This window comes from Phocoena sinus, chromosome 17, assembly GCF_008692025.1.
Source record: "Phocoena sinus isolate mPhoSin1 chromosome 17, mPhoSin1.pri, whole genome shotgun sequence".
NCBI classification, from domain to species: domain Eukaryota; kingdom Metazoa; phylum Chordata; class Mammalia; order Artiodactyla; family Phocoenidae; genus Phocoena; species Phocoena sinus.
In genome coordinates, this window is record NC_045779.1 from 70,044,349 (window position 1) to 70,059,637 (window position 15,289).

Consider the following 15,289-nt stretch of genomic DNA (forward strand, 5'->3'; position numbering starts at 1 on the left):
TGGTGGTGCTGCAAATACACCATAAATAGAATAGTCCAACACACACACACACACACACACACACACACACACACACACACATATCCATATCAAATTTCAGGAGAACCCATCCATAGATGATCACTAATTAGGAATCTTCAAAATTAGGTGGAAATTGCCCAACAAAACCATTTGCCTTCACTTCACGTTAATTCTTCAATCCCGGCTATAACATTCCTGCCAACATTCCTGTTCAGATGTTTCTTACAAACCTCCAGATATGAGAATGTTCTTCTCTGAATGTGTACACTATTTATATTGACCCCAAATGTATCTATTTGTAGCTTTCACCCACTAGTCCTAGTTTGATCCCTAAAGCACAAGTCTATCAAATGTAATCATTATTCCAAATAGCAGCCCTTTAAATATTTGAGCTACTGGTCGTATTCTCTGACGACTTCTCCAGACTATTACCAATTTTAAGCTTGGCTCATTGGACGTGGCTAGAGTCCCTTGACCATCTCAGCTGTAATTTATTTACTCAATAAATACATGTTGGGCATCTTCACTTGCAAGGAACTAAATAATTTCCAGAGGAAGAACTAGACCTTCTGGTTTCTGGTATTGGCTCTGAGCCTTAGGTCAAGGTGACCCTTGGGGAAATTTATCTACATATTGACACCATAAGAGAGTTTGGTTAGAATCTCTAAATTCCATTCTATGGCACCATCTTCCTGTCTCCATGTCTCCCAGCTATATTTCTTTTTCCCTTTCCCATCTCCTCTGCATTCGTCTGTTTCTGATCTCTCTGGTGTCTCTCTCATCTTGTACCGTCTCTGTGTTTCACAGGTTCTTTCTCTTTATCCCCTTATATTTCTCTAACTCTGTTTCCCTTTCTGTCCCTCAGCCTACCTCTGTCTCCCTGTATCTTTCTCACCTTAAAGAAGAGTATGTGTACAAAAAAATCAAAACCAGGACAGGATGTCTCTGGGTGAGGTTCTCAGCAGCCCAGCAGCTGATGGAAAGTTTTCAGCCAGCCAGATCCAGCTCCATTAACTGGCTCTACGCATGCAGGTTCCCAGACCATAGCCTCCTCTGCCATCCTAGCAGGTGACATAAGACCTTGGAAGCCAAGGACACACAAAAAAATGTTACTGTTCCAAGAGCTAATGGTCTATGAAATGAAAGTGCTTGGCCCACATGCTCCACGTGGCCACCTCACAATGGGGACCCTCAGCTGGCTCCAGCCGACCCTGAAGGAAAGCAGAAGGAGACTTGTCCCAGATCTGAGTCAACAGAGAAGATCAGGAGAGTCTGCTGAATGGAAATAGCTCAAGCCAAGATTTTTTCCTCACCAGTGCTATGCAACCTTCCAAACATGCCCACAGTATGAGGTTCAAAGGACCTCAAAGAGTCAGAAGACCTGGATTTGACTCACAGCTTTGCCACCAACTGACTGCAACCCTGGGTAGGCCCCTTGTCCCTTCTGGGCCACCATGTTCTCATCTATAAAAGGAGGAGCACAAATGCCATCAACTAATTCTACGGTTGTTTAATTGCAAGGTTGTTGCAAAGAGATTAGGCCCATTTTGTTTCCCATTAACTTAGGTATTTGCTGCCTATCCATAAATTTACAGTGCCTTTCCATAGGATGAAGAGGCCAAGCAAGAAATAAGACAGGAGGGAGAGTAAAGTTATGAAAAGACATGTATTTCTCCATCCTTACCAAGAAACTTAAGTAGTTACTTAGGAGGCAGAGGCTCCAGTTTCCTTCTTTGTGCTACACAAATACCTGTTCTTCAGGGTATGTCCCCAGACTCCTGCTTTATCTCTGTTTTGGTGGACTAAATGCACCATTCATGGTGTTGGTCCCTTTAGGTTCAGACTACTGGCTGGACCAAAATTCCCTGCTCAGGGAAGTAGCACTACCAAAGTCTTTGCTCAAGGGAGGTTTCTGATTGAACTAAGAAGGAAATCTGACCCGAGAGATCCCATCAGTAGGCTGGGCAGTGATCTTTGAGGTTGCTTAGAGCAAAGGACTGAAAGAGGGAGAGGATTAGCAAAGCCACTATTGAAGTCCCATCTGAAATTTGTGACAGTAGTTATTAATAGAATCGATTGACTAGCCACAAATGAGAAGAGAATGGAGCAGAGACATGAGAGAAATGGAGATACTTTGAGAGATAGACCATCTAATTCTTGAGAAAGATGGAAAATAGTGGTCCCTGCATCCAGGTGGTTCCTAGCAACATCCCAGATTAGCAAAATTCCAACCTTCAGGAATCCATACAATGGTCTCTCTTTTTCTTATAGTGACCTGAAGAATAGTGTTCCTGGCAACGCAAAGAATGCCATCAACACACACAGGTGAGGACATTCAAGCTGCAGGCATTAGCACCAAAGTCTTTAAGAGTTTAAGCATATAGGCAGCCAGGGATATCCATGGTATGACCTCTAGAAAAGTACATGAAATCATACCTTTGGGCAACCTAAAAAACTTTATAGTTTCCCCCAAATTTATAAAATATTGGTTCAACAAATTTAAAGGAAAACATGTAGACCATTAATGAGTTCAACTCTTCATTTTACAGTGAAGTGACTTTTTTTTAGAATTAAAGAACATGTAAGTGAAAACCTAAATTTCAAATAACTTTTAAGAAGCAGAGAAACAAGTATCCTGTTTTTCATAAATAGCTCTCCCTTAAGCTCTCCAATCACATTCCTCTTCTTTGGGGGACTGGGGTGCATGAGATAAAGCACAGTATGCCTATGTTCTGGAATCAGACAGGCAAACTCAATTTTGTGACACTGGACAACAGTTGTTTCTGTCCCACTTTCAGTAGCCCTACTTCTTTTAGCATATTGCTCTCCCCACCCTTAAAGGCTTGTAATCCCAATTAAAATCCTCTACCTGCCTAGTGAATGGAAAGGTAAGAGAGAGGACACATGACCTTGGTCTAACCAAACATAGGACCCAGTTCCCCTGACCACAGTTTTTGGTCCAAGGGTAAGCATGTAACCTGAGCAAAGCTAATCAGAATCATTTATTAGGACTGTCTGGATTGGAACTGGAAGAAAAGGACCCTCTCTTTTCAGGTCACAGAGATGGAAGTATATAAAATGGGGTGTCTTCCCTCCAAGTGAGGATAAATGGAGCAGAGAAGAGCAATGAGGGAACAAGCAGATTATCTTACTAGAGTCCTTAAAGCATGGGACCACAATCTGATGCATGCTTAGATTTTGTCATATATACATTTCTCTTCCCCCTATTAATTCCATATCTCTCTGTAAAGTATGGAACTTTATCTATGTCCATGGGTGTTCTGCTTCAGGTAGATAGATGATAGATAGATAGATAGGCTATAGTAGATACATAAACATATAGGTATTATAGATTTGTATTCTCCTCTGTGTAAGTAGGAAAGGATATAGGAGATTATGGGTCAACCAGATAGTTTCAGGAAATCGGAAGCTGTATCTGAAAGAAGAAGGACTGACCATCAACACCCGTGGTCAAACACATAGACTGGATAGAAAACAGATTCCAAAAAGGGTTAGAAGGCGATGCATTAGTCTAGAGCATTTCCAGAGGACGGCTGATTTGCCAACTGCATCTCCTTTCTCCAGGAAGATAAAGACTTTGACTAATGAAACTAATTATCATGAAATGGTACAATGAAGTAAATGGCAAAAGGAAATAGGGTATTCTGTGAATAAGACTTGACGGTCATGGGAGGCAAGAGAGAAGGAGCAAGGGAGGAAGCTCTCTCTGCATTGCTGAGCCAGAGGTTCTGTTCAGAACACGAGCTCACGGGAGAGGCAAGGGCCTCAAGGGGGAATAAAGTGAAGGTATCTTCTGATCCACTGACTTCTGCTAGTTACAGGGAAGATGGGAGACCACCTGTGGGGAGACTGGGAAAATCACCTTCCAAGAGGATCTGATCTCCTCCTAACGACTGGAGGCCTCGTGGCACTTTCCTGCATGACTGGAATTTACCAGCAGGAGTCCGAGTCAGGTGAGACGGCCCACAATGTCTCGGTTATCTGAGCTCATTTGAGTTGAGGCTCTGTGATATGTAAATAATGCATTTTGAATCCCAGCACCCAGTTTCCAGATTCGTGACCTTGAACCAATAAATTCACCTACTCATCTCTAGTACAGCATTAATAATAACCTGAGAAAGCTCTGGTGAAAAGGGAATACTGCACATAACCCAGGCCTAGCACAGGGCAGACAAAGAGTGGCCATCGGTTCCCTTCTTCAAGTGCTATGTCTCTTCCACTCGGCTGAAGGTTCCAGAAGCCAAGGACGATGTCTTAGTTGCTTACCACTCACATTTCCAGCTCAAAGTAAATGCCAAATAATTTTGTTTAAACTGTTAATGATGAATACTGAGAAGAAAAGGCAAAGCCAAAAGAATAAAGGACAGAACAACAAGAGGAGCAGTAAGGAGGAGTTTTTTTTTAAGGAGGCATTTTTCTAAAGCAAGTATTTAGGCCATTAGATCATCACTAAGTTTGAGGAGGAAAAAAATAGATGTCAAATATCTTCATGGGGTCGGGGGAACAAATTAGGAGTTTGGGATTAACATATACACATTACTATATATATAAAATAGATAAATAACAAGGACCTACCATAGAGCACAGGGAATCTTCCATATTCAATGTATTCAATATCTTGCAATAACCTCTAATGGAAAAGAATCTGAAAAAGAATATACATATATATGTATAACTGAATAATTTTGCTGTACACCCAAAACTAACACAAAATTGTGAATCAACTATATTTTAATTTTAAAAAATGGTGTCATGGGTATATACTTATCCCCAAATTCATTCAGTTGTATACATTAAATATGTACAGCTCTTTACATGTTAATCATATCTCAATAAAGTGATTTTTAAAAAACTGCTTCCTTTCCTCACAACAAAAACAAATGTTAAAAAGCATTAACAGAAGCCCAGATTAAGGAAACCAGCATGTATTTGTGTTTTTTACAGTTTTTTTCCTGTAATTGATTTCCAATCTCATCGTGTTGTTGTCAGGAAAGATGCTTGATACGATTTTAATTTTCTTAAATGTCTTAAATTTTCCGAGGCTTGATTTGTGACCCAAGATGAGATCTCTCCTGGAGAATGTTCCCTGTGCACTTGAGAAGAAAGTGTATTCTGCCACTTTTGGGTGGAATGTTCTATAAATATCAATTTGATCTTTTTGGTCTATTGTGTCATTTAAAGCTCGTGTTTCCGTATTTATTTTCTGTTTGGATGATCTGTCCAATGGTGATAGTGGGGTGTTAAAGTCCCCTACTATTATTGTGTTACTGTCGATTTCTCCTTTCATGGTTGTTAGCATTTGCCTTATGTATTGTGGTGCTCCTATGCTGGCTGCATAAACATTTATAATTGTTATATCTTCTTCTTGGATTGATCCTTTGATCATTATGAAGTGTCCCTCCTTATTTCTTGTAACAGTCTTTATTTTAAAGTCTATTTTTCTGATACAAGTATTGCTACTCCAGCTTTCTTTTGATTTCCATTTACATGGAATATCATTTTCCATCCCTTCACTTTCAGTCTGTATGTGTCCCTAGGTCTGAAGTGAGTCTCTCGTAGACAGCATATATATGGGTCTTATTTTTGTATCCACAAACAGCCAATCTGTGTCTTTCGGTTGGGGCATTCAATCCATTTACATTCAAGGTTATTATCGACATGTATGTTCCTATTACCATTTTCTTAATTGTTTTGGGTTTGTTTTTGTGGGTATTTTTCTTCTCTTGTGTTTCCCGCTTAGAGGAATTTCTTTAGCATTTGTTGTAAAGCTGGTTTGGTGGTGCTGAATTCTCTTACCTTTTGCTTGTCTGAAAAGCTTTTGACTTCTCCATCAAATCTGAATTAGATCCTTGTTGGGTAGAGTAATCTTGGTTGTAGGTTTTCCTCCTTCATCACTTTAAGTATATCCTGTCACTCCCTTCTGGCCTGCATGTTTCCACTGAAAAAAATCAGCTGTTAACCTTATGGGGATTCCTTTGTATGTTATTTTTTGTTTTTCCCTTGCTGCTTTTAATATTTTTTCTTTGAATTTAAATTTTGTTGGTTTGATTAATATGTGTGTTCATGTGTTTCTCCTGGGGTTTACCCTGTATGGGACTCTCTGTGCTTCCTGGATTTGGGTGACTATTTCCTTTTCCATGTTAGGGAAGTTTTCAACTATAATCTCTTCAAATATTTTCTCAGACCCTTTCTTTCTCTCTTCTTCTGGGACCCCTATAATTCGAATGTTGGTGCATTTAGTGTTGTCCCAGAGGTCTCTGAGATTGTCTTCAATTCTTTTCATTCTTTTTTCTTTATTCTGCTCCTCATCAGTTATTTCCTCCATTCTGTCTTCCAGCTCACTTATTCATTCTTCTGCCTCAGTTATTCTGCTATTGATTCCTTCTAGTGTATTTTTCATTTCAGTGATTTTGTTGTCCATCTGTTTGTTTGTTCTTTAGTTCTTCTAGGTCTCTGTTAAACATTTCTTGTATTTTCTCAATCCATGCTTCCGTTCTATTTCCAAGATTCTAGATCATCTTTACTATCATTACTCTGAATTCTTTTTCAGGTAGATTGCCTATTTCTTCTTCATTTATTTGGTCTTGTAGGTTTTTACCTTGCTCCTTCATCTGTGAACTATTTATTTGCCATCTCATTTTTTTCTGTGTGTGTGAGTGGGACTGTGTTCCTGTTTTACTGGTTGTTTGGCCTGAGGCTTCCAACACTGGAGTTTGTAGGCTGTTGGGTAGAGCTGGGTCTTTTTGCTGAGATGAGGAACTCAGTGAGACCTCACTCTGATGAATATTCCCTGGGCTCTGAGGTTCTGTTAGTCCAGTGGTTTGGACTCAGAGCTCCCACTGCAGGAGCTTCCACCCAACCCTGGGCTTGTGAACCAAGATCCCGCAAGCCATGTGGGGCGGCAAAAAAAAAAAACCCAAAACAATAACAAAGTAAAAAATAAAATTAGACTAGGAAACTAACAGATATGTTAGAAAGAATGTAAAAATAAAAACATAGACGAATCAGCAACCGGAAGGTACGTCAGTACCACAGCAGTAAAAAAAAGAGAAGGAGGGAAAAGAAAAAAAAGCGGGGGGCCTTGGCTGTGGAGGGCAGAGCCAAAGCCAGGGTGACGTTTGGGCAGTGGGCGGGGCCAATGCTCAGGACCCACAGGGCTGGAAAAGGCCCTGGGGGCTGTAGGGGGTGGGGCTTAGGCTCAAGGAACAGAAGTTAGCGGAACAGACGCAGAGTTAGCGTCTCCCCACACCACCATCTTGACTCCGCCCCCCAGGAAACTCCTTTTAGCTCATATTCTTCCCCAGAATGATAGCAGCAGCCACTGATGGGGTGGTTACTAGACACCAGGCACCGTGCCAAGTGTTTTATATATTTCTTCTGATGCTCACAACTTTCCAAGGGAAGTGCTCTTGTTATTACACACTCGATATCTGACAAAATCGAGGTACAGGGAGGTTAAGGAACTTGCCCATGCGCCAGGTGAGCAGCACGGCCAGTACCTGAAGCCAGGCAGTGTAACTCCAAACACAGGCCGCTAATGAGCTCTCCACCTTTCTGTGCTGGTTCTACACTCTGGCTCTTTAAAACTGAGAAGGCAAAATATGACACCCTGGATTCTTCCCACGACAATTTGCATGTGGAGGCCGGATGGGAAAAGACATCAGTTACTCTTTACATCCTGTCTAGTGATTTAATACATCATATATGTTTTGAGAAATTAACTTGAAAAGCACCGTAAGAGAAAACCTTTATTTTATGAAGAGACAGGCCCCTATCAGGTCAGACTGGGTCACACGAATTATTTACGTCTGGCTACTTCTTTGCTTCTGATGCTGCAGCTGGGCTGAGGCAGGGACACTGAAGCAGGACTGGACAGATGCTGGAAGAACAAGACCCGTGGGCCCATGTAACTCCAAACTCCAACATTTAATACCTAGAAGATGATGCTAATCAATCATGGCCACTTTTTCTGGTGGATCCAGAGGGAGACTCAGACTTTTTCTCAATCCTCTGCGATTAAAGCAACTTCCACCTGCAGAGTGGAGTTGGCATACAAGACAAAATCCATTTACTATGGCAAAAAAAACATAAGGGGAGGGACAAACAAACATAAGACGGATACAAGCATAGAACAGCACAAACTAGGTAATCTGAATTCTAAACCATGGCCTGCTAAGGCTCTATCCTTGCTTGTTCTCTGTGACGGGTACCATCTAAGCACATCATCCAGGAGCACAGCTCAGGCTTCTGGACTCCTCGAAACCCAGCTCCAAGAAAGCCCAAGACCTATCGAGAAAGGACGTTCCTTCTCCTAGTCACTTAAGGTTTAACTTCCAACACTAGACCAACTTCCCTTCTGTATCATTATGCCCTACACCCCACTCCACCCCAAGGGAGACTTTACCTCTCCTCAGGTGTGTGCTGATACCCCTGGGCTACAGAAAGGCAATCATCATCCCAGTGAAAGACAAAATACAGGAGGAGAGAGTGGGGGGCCATTTCAATAAAGCAGACCTTTATAGCAAAGCTGTCACATAAACCCAATTCACACTCATACGGGGCTTACTCTGCCCAGGGTAAATTAATAAACTACCTGCTATATGCTACAATCTGCTACATTAATAAACTACCTGCTATATGCCAGGGGCCATGTTAAGTGCCTTTATGTATAGTTTTTCCTATTTCTTCTTCTTAACCCCACCATTATCCCCTTCTCACACATGATTCTTGGAAGGGAAATTGACTCTTCCAAAGCCACACAGCTAGACAGTGGTGGAGTTAGAATTCAAAGCCCACTCAGTCTGCCTTTCCACTCTAGGAAGTGAACGAAGAATATCCTTCTCTAGGGCTTCCCTGGTGGCGCAGTAGTTGAGAGCCCGCCTGCCGATGCAGGGGACATGGGTTCATGCCTCGGTCCGGGAAGATCCCACATCCCGCGGAGCGGCTGGGCCCGTGAGCCATGGCCGCTGAGCCTGCGCGTCCGGAGCCTGTGCTCGGCAACGGGAGAGGCCACAACGTTGAGAGGCCCGCGTACCGCAAAAAAAAAAAAAAAAAAAAAAAAAAAAAGAATATCCTTCTCTAAAGGAGAACCAGGAAGTTGATTTGGTAATACGAAACTCTGGTGCTTTGCCATTAGAAGGACCTCTCTGATGTCCAACCCAGGTTCACGAGGGCTTGGGAAGGGATAGTGAGAGGAGGTGGGGGCAGGGGAGCTTGTGAAGTCATAGCCACTTTTTACAGAAACCCATAATTGCTATGATCCTGGACTATTCTTTCTGGTCCATGACCTAAGTCAAGGTGCTGCTAGACAGCAATTAAATGTTCCAATTTGACATGTTCCACTTCACGAAAGAGGAAGAAATAACAGAGTGTAGAAGCTCAAACTCAAGATGATTCTTCGTTTTGAACTGCTTTCTGCAACTGAGAAATGAAATCAGTGTTCCCTACCTATTTTATTGGTAAGTGAATAATGGCTTCTCAGAGGCTCCAAAGTTCTGTCATTGTCAGGGCTACAATCTAATGGTTTACTAAGAGGGAACAGAAGAGCTGTCTCTGGAGAAGGTCTATGTCCCCAAGCCCATCTTGGGGCCTTACCTTGGCTTTAACAGTTTCTTTCCTTGAGCAGGCTCTGGTTTCTGGTTGGGAAGGTCTCAATATTTTCCCTCTAGCTGCCAGGCAAAATGAGGGACTACCTGACATCTGGCCTCTCATTGTCAGCATTGCTAAAAATTGGATTCCCCAGTCCTCCAACTTCCCTTGCCTTTACTGATCCAAGTGCCTCAAAGCTTCCCATTCACAGACAGTGGTATTTGTGAGAATAAAACCGTAGAGGTCATAGGAGGCCATTTTATTCTCCATCCATCCATCCATCTATCACAACCCCCTGAGTGCCTACTCTGTGGAAGATGGGGCCACACAAAACTCAAAAGGCAAAGGCCTGAGGCTGTAATGAGCTCTACCTGTTTGAGGAACAGAACAAAGACAGTATGCTTGGAAGGTGGGGAAAGATGGATACCAGAGAGAGAGGCAGGGGCCACCATGGTAAGGATTATGGATTTTAATTTAATTACAATAGGATGCATTGTAGCTCTAAGCAGAAGGATGCTCTGAACTAATTTTATTTCAAGAAGGCTACTCTAGCTTCTTTTGGAGAATGGATTACAGGAACAAGCATATCAATAGAGTGGCTAATTAGGAGGGCATTGCAACAGCCCAAGCAAGACTATGACTTGACTGGACTAGGGGGCAGCAAAGGAGTTTGAAATAAGTGATTCCATTGGGGATATCATTTGTAGGTAGAGCTAACAGGACTTGCTGATAGGCGAGGGGTGGACGGTCAAAGAAAGGAAGAAGGAGATCAGAATTTTGGCTTGTGTAACTGAGTGACTGCTGGTGCCATCGCATGAAAATGCAAAAACTAGGGTGTGGGCAAGATTAGAGAATCCAACGTCTTTCTGGTTTTAACTGTCCTTGACTCTTTATAGAAGCCAAAAGACTAGTCCCCAGCTTAGCCTGCATTTTAGGCTGTTCTTTGGTGAACAGCTGCGGCAGTCACAGGAGCAAAGCCTGAGTGTGCATGAGGCCCCAGTGAGGGCAGAGAGGCGAGGACCTTGGCATCTGGGCCAAGCTTTGGAGCAGACTTGCTGAGCCAGCGCAACAGAAGCAGTGATGCTCTCTGGAGCCACATCTCACATTCGTGCCCTTTGCCACTGAGGAGCACACAGGGATTAATAAGGAGACGTCAAGAGACGTCTTTAATGCCTTGGAAAAAATCTGGGCTAAAGAGACTGTCACCATTTGAATCACTTCCATCTATGCAGTGGTGTTAGGTTCACTGTGTATTTTCACATATATCATACCATTTGCTTTTCACTATAACCTAGATGACGTAGGTTCTGTTGTCCCCACTTTATTGGAGGAGAAGCTCAATGAAATTATATAACATGCCTAAGAATAGTCAGAGGCTTATGAAGTAGAAAGATGAAGAGAATGAGGGTAGAGATAGGAGTTAATTTTTTTTTTTAAGTTGAGTGTAGGCAGTGGAAAGAGGGCTAATAATTGCTTTTAAAGTTTTGAGAGAAGCAAATGTTAGCAAACATATTTAGAACTAAATGGAAGGAAGGAAAGATACAGTTCATCACAAGATGCTTGTAAAATAGTTCAAATCTTCATGCCTTTGCATGTCTGTGTGCTCTAGCCCTAAAGGTCCTTTGTCCATTTTCAGAATGCCTATTCCTCCTTGAAAACCGAGCTCAGACAGTATGGCGTAATTTTCTTACTTCAAAGTCTTTTCCTTTCAAGAAATTCCCCTTCCCAGAAGAAGGAGCAGGGTTATGCTGTCAGATTTTGACCATTTCAACCTCCATAGCTACAGCAAATTAAAGCTAAGATGGACACCTGACCCAGGAAGAATCAATTTATTGGCTAGCCAGTGAAAAATCTTTCTCTCTCCTGGTACTTTGACTAAGGGGACTCAGAGACTGTAATCCATGGGTGATGGAGATTAGAGATGAATAGTCATGCAGAGGTAAAGCCAGGGTCAGCATGTGTCAGCTGGTATTATAATATTATGGAGATCAGGAACCACAATTAAGTAAATGAAGTCAGACAACATCCATTCATTTATTCAAGAGTGTTTGTTGTGTGCCCAGATTCTGCAGACTGGCTCTTTCAACATCCACTCTAACCCCTTTCTACCATGTCTTTCTGTTCTGAAGGGGCTGAGAAGCTAAACACTATGTGGCCCAGGTTCTGCATTTGACCTCAGTTTTGTCAAGCAGATGAGAAAGGCTGAGACATGGAAGGAGGAATGACCCTTGTGAGGTGTCAGCCAGTGGCAGAGGGATTGTGTCTTTTATCTCACGTGGTGATTGTGATGTTTGGTCCTCCAGGATATGAGGACTGACTTACCTTCTGGGCTCTAGCCCAGAAAACTTCCCTAATATGGGAAAGGAAATAGTCAGTCAAGTCCGGCAAGTGCAGAGAGTCCCTTACAGAATAAATCCAAGGAGAAACACACCAAGACACATATTATTCAAGCTATCAAAAATTAAATACAAAGAAAAAATATTAAAATCAGCAAGGGCAAAGCAACAAATAACATACAAGGGAACCCCCATAAGGTTAACAGCTGATCTTTCAGCAGAAACTCTGCAAGCCAGAAGGAAGTGGCAGGGCATATTTAAAGTGATGAAAGGGAAAAACCTACAACCAAGATGACTCTACCCAGCAAGGATCTCATTCAGATTTGACGGAGAAATTAAAAACTTTTCAGACAAGCACAAGCTAAGAGAGTTCAGTACCACCAAACCAGCTTTACAAGAAATGCTAAAGGAACTTCTCTAGGCAGGAAACACAAGATAAGGATAAGACCTACAATAACAAACCCAAAACAGTTAAGAAAATGGTAATAGGAACATAAATATTGATAATTACCTTAAATGTAAATGGATTAGATGCTCCAGTCAAAAGACATAGACTGGCTGAATGGATACAAAAACAAGACCCATATATATGCTGCCTACAAGACACCCACTTCAGACCTAGGGACACATACAGACTGAAAGGGAGAGGATGGAAAAAGGTATTCCATGCAAATGGAAATCAAAAGAAAGCTGAAATAGCAATTCTCATATCAGACAAAATCGATTTTAAAATAAAGACTATTACAAGAGACAAAGAAGAGCACTACATAATGATCAAGGAATCAATCCAAGAAGAAGATATAACAATTGTAAATATTTATGAACCCAACATAGGAGCACCTCAATACATAAGACAAATGTTAACAGCCATAAAAGGGGAAATCGACAGCAGCACAATAGTAGTAAGGGACTTTAACACCCCACTTTCACCAATGGACAGATCATCCAAAATGAAAATAAATAACGAAACACAAGCTTTAAATGACACATTATACAAGCCGGACTTAATTGAAATTTATAGGACATTCCATCCAAAAACAACACAATACACTTTCTTCTCAAGTGCTCATGGAACATTCTCCAGGATAGATCACATCTTGGGTCACAAATCAAGCCTTGGTAAATTTAAGAAAATTGAAGTTGTATCAAGTATCTTTTCCGACCACAATGCTATAAGACTAGATATCAATTACAGGAAAAAAAACTGTAAAAAACACAAACACACGGAGGCTAAACAAGACATTACTAAATAACCAAGAGATTACTGAAGAAATCAAAGAGAAAATCAAAACATACCTAGAAACAAATGACAATGAAACACGACGCCCCAAAACCTATGGAATGCAGCAAAAGCAGTTCAAAGAGGAAAGTTTATAGCAATTCAATCTCACCTCAAGAAACAAGAAAAATCTCAAATAAACAATCTAACACTACACTTAAAACAACCAGAGAAAGAAGAACAAAGAAAATGCAAAGTCAGTAGAAGGAAAGAAATTATAAAGATCAGAGCAGAAATAAATGAAATAGAAACTAAGAAAACAATAGTGAAGATCAATAAAACTAAAAGCTGGTTCTTTGAGAAGATAAAGAAAATTGATAAACACTTAGCCAGACTCATCAAGAAAAAAAGGGGGAGGACACAAATCAATAAAATTAGAAATGAAAAAGGAGAAATCACAACTGACACTGCAGAAGTGCAAAGGATTATAAGAGACTACTACAATATATGCCAATAAAATGGACAACCACGAAGAAATGGGCAAATTCTTGGAAAGGTACAATTTTCCAAAACTGAACCAGGAAGAACTAGAAAATACAAACAGACCTATCACAAGTAATGAAATTGAAACCATGATTAAAAATCTTCCAACAAACAAAAGTCCAGGATCAGATGACTTCACAGGAGAATTCTATCAAACATTTAGAGAAGAGCTAACACTGATCCTTCTCAAACTCTTCCAAAAAATTGCAGAGGGAGAAACACTCCCAAATTCATTCTACAAAGCCACCATCACCCTGATACCAAAACCAGAAAAAGATATCACAAAAAAAGAAAATTATAGACCAATATTACTGATGAACATAGATGTAAAAATCCTCAACAAAATACTAGCAAACAGAATCCAACAACACATTAAAAGGATCATAAACCATGATCAAGTGAGATTTAACCCAGGGATGCAAGGATTCTTCAATATAGGCAAATCAATCAATGTGATACACCACATTAACAAATTAAGGAATAAAAACCATATGACCATCTCAATAGATGCAGAAAAAGCTTTTGACAAAATTCAACACCCATTTATGATAAAAAAAACTCTCCAGAAAATGGGCATAGAGGGAACCTACCTCTATGTATGTATGTATGTATGTACCTCTATGTATGTACCTCTATGTATGTATGTATGTATGTGGCTATGTATGACAAACCCACAGCAAGCATCATACTCAATGGTGAAAAATGAAAGCATTTCCACTAGGATGAGGAACAAGACAAGGATGTCCACTCTTGCCACTCTCATCCAACATAGTTTTGGAAGTCCTAGCCACAGCAATCAGAGAAGAAAAAGACAAAAAAGGAATCCACATCAGAAAAGAAAAGAAAAAGTAAAACTGTCACTGTTTGAGGATGACATGATACTATACATAGAAAATCCTAAAGATACCACCAGAAAACTACTAGAACTAATCAATTTGGTAAGGTTGCAGGATACAAAATTAATGCACAGAAATCTCTGGAATTCTTATATACCAACAACGAAAAATCAGAAAAAGAAATTAAGGAAACACTCCCATTTACCATTGCAACAAAAAGAATAAAATACCTAGGAATAAACCTGCCTAAGGAGGTGAAAGACTTGAAAACTATAAAACACTGATGAAAGAAATCAAAGATGACATAAACAGATGGAGAAATATACCATGTTCTTGGATTGGAAGAATCAACATTGTGAAAATGACTATACTACCCAAAGCGATCTACAGATTTAATGCAATCCTTATCAAACTACCAATGGCATTCTTCACAGAATTAGAACAAAAAATCTTACAATTCGTATGGAAACACAGAAGACCCCGAATAGCCAAAGCAATCTTGAGAAAGAAAAACAGAGCTAGAGGAATCAGGCTCCCCGACTTCAAACTATACCACAAAGCTACAGTAAGCAAGACAGTATGATACTGGCACAAAAACAGAAATATAGATCAATGGTACAGGATAGAATTCCCAGAGATAACCCCACACACACATGGGCACCTATTTTACGATAAAGGAGGCAAGAACTTACAATCGGGAGAAGACACCCTCTTCAGTATGTGGT